Source organism: Mandrillus leucophaeus, unplaced genomic scaffold (genome assembly GCF_000951045.1).
Source record: "Mandrillus leucophaeus isolate KB7577 unplaced genomic scaffold, Mleu.le_1.0 Scaffold69, whole genome shotgun sequence".
NCBI classification, from domain to species: Eukaryota; Metazoa; Chordata; class Mammalia; order Primates; family Cercopithecidae; genus Mandrillus; species Mandrillus leucophaeus.
The window spans coordinates 303,808-306,118 of record NW_012107474.1 but is presented as its reverse complement, the minus strand read 5'-3'; the positions used below and the strand labels follow the sequence as shown (position 1 = coordinate 306,118).

The following is a 2,311-nucleotide window of genomic DNA, read 5'->3' as shown; positions in this document are numbered from 1 at the left end:
AAAACACAATCAAAACCCAGCTCAAGCAAGTAGCATTTGTGTGAATCAGTTGGCCTCCGTTTAGTACTATTCATTAGACAAGGAAAAAGGAAGTTGTCTTCGTGTACCACTGGGGGTTTGCAGTTTTTAGGTAATAAGTTTATTTTAAGTAACTATGATTTTTTTTTTCTTTCAGTGCTCAGGTAGCCACAACTTGACCATGGGGACGCCTTGAACTGGCACTACCTCCCGTCTGCACCCAAGTCTCCACCAGCCTGTCCCTTTGACGACTCTGGGGTGAGTGTGGCAGGGACTGGGCAGAAGTGAGACTTTGACCTGGTGGGTGCACACGCATAGGTGTAAATCTAGCTCCAACATCTTACATGAGAATGATTTGAATTCAAATTCTTGAATGGCCCACTCTGGAATGTCATCCCTCCTGTTAATAATTTCATGACCAATGCAATTCTTTGTTCAGCTGAACATTTCGATTCCAGTGAGCATAATTTCATGTGTGTGGTGTTGTCAGCAGCCACAAATGAGTCTAAAATGATATCACGGGGTCTTGGGACGGTGCTGGGAGCCTCTCTGCTCATACTGGCCCGAATATCTGGGGATGGGAGTCAGAGCGCAAGCTTGCAGGTGGTCATTCCTGGGAGCATGGTTTTAAAGCAATACAGTTCTCTGAGAAGAGAAAAAAAGGTGTCTTTATCTTCAGAATAGTCAGTCTTTAACATATTTTTAAAATAACCCACAATTTGGTGTTGAATTCTAATTTTAAAAGGACACTCAGATATTCATTTATTTGAGATGGAGTCTCACTGTGTCGCCAGGCTGGAGTACAGTGGCGCGATCTCAGCTCACTGCAAGCTCTGCCTCCCAGGTTCATGCCATTCTCCTGCCTCAGCCTCCCGAGTAGCTGGGACCACAGGCGCCCGCCACCACGCCCGGCTAATTTTTTGTATTTTTAGTAGAGATGGGGTTTCACCGTGTTAGCCAGGATGGTCTCGATCTTCTGATGTCATGATCCACCCACTTTGGCCTCCCAAAGTGCTGGGATTACAGGGGTGAGCCACCGCACACGGCCAGGTATTTATTTCTTAATGCCCAATTCCTACAAAGTGCAAAGGCCATTTGAGAATGTCAGAAACCGTAATGGAATAAGATCAAAATACAATAACTTTCCACATTGATATTATTAGAGATGCTTGCCTTTAAATTTCACCCTGCAATTCAGGTTCAGGAGCAATTTTGTAGGCCTTTATAATATGATGACATAATCAATGCTTCTATAAAATCCCATTTATGAATGAAAACAAGGGAACCATCGTGTGTGTCAGAGTCATTCACAAAATGTTTAATGAACTGTATGAGGTAATGACATGACCCAAAAGGGGATTTCCAAAATGCCCAGTCTTTCAAAAATGATATGAAAATCTCCAGATCGGACATTTAAAATGATTCATATTATCATTGGGAAAAGCATGTAAGATGTATTAAAGAGGGAGCATGGTTTGGCTCCTTTTTAAACATTTTAATTAGTAGACTTTGTTACTTAGAGCATTTTTAGGTTTACAGAAAAACTGAGTGTCAGGTCCAGGGAGCCCCCAGTGCCTCAGCTCCTCTGGGACTGACACCCTGCTTCCTGTGCTGCGTTTGGTACAATTATCAGTCACGCGAACACACAGCTCACATTAGAGCTCACTCCTTGTGTCAAACATTTTGTGGGTTTTGACAAGTGCGTCATGACATGGATCCACTAGTTCCGGTCCCTTTTATCAGGTTAAAAATAAAACGGGGACTTGCAGAGATGTAAATGTGGCAGTAATCACCTTTGTTATATTTTTCCTTCGGAAAATATTAGCCTTGGAAGGAAATGTTTGAACAACTAGCCACTGTTCTTTGTCTGGGCACATGTCCATAGCAAGCGTATTCTCTTATCTGCTTCATGTCTGGGCACATGTCCATAGCAAGCGTATTCCCTTATCTGCTTCGTGCTGTTGCCAATTTGCAGACCAGTAGCTCAGAAGCTGTGATTTTTCTTCTAAGCATAAGCTTATCCTCAAAATGGAAACAAAATACAGTTTGGTCTCATAGGCGCATTGTAGTCTTGCTGGCTGGAATTCACATGGAGACCAATGACATTGCCTCTTTCCTCTGCACACATCCATCCATCCATCCACCCATCCATCCATCCATCCATCCATCCATCCATCCATCCATCCATCTAACCATCCATCCATCCATCCATCCATCCACCCATCCACCCATCCACCCATCCACCCATCCATCCATCCATCCATCCATCCATCCATCCATCCATCCATCCATC

The 2,311-nt window shown here is 43.6% G+C and overlaps 1 long non-coding RNA gene across 1 annotated transcript in view; it reads right to left on the bottom strand.

The window, feature by feature from the left end:
- Positions 1-369: 369 nt before the first annotated feature.
- Positions 370-2,311, bottom strand: part of LOC105555506 — an 8,181-nt gene continuing 6,239 nt past the window's right edge. The window contains exon 2 of the long non-coding RNA XR_001008482.1: positions 370-663. This is a non-coding gene — a long non-coding RNA (uncharacterized LOC105555506). The remainder of the gene's footprint in view (positions 664-2,311) is intronic.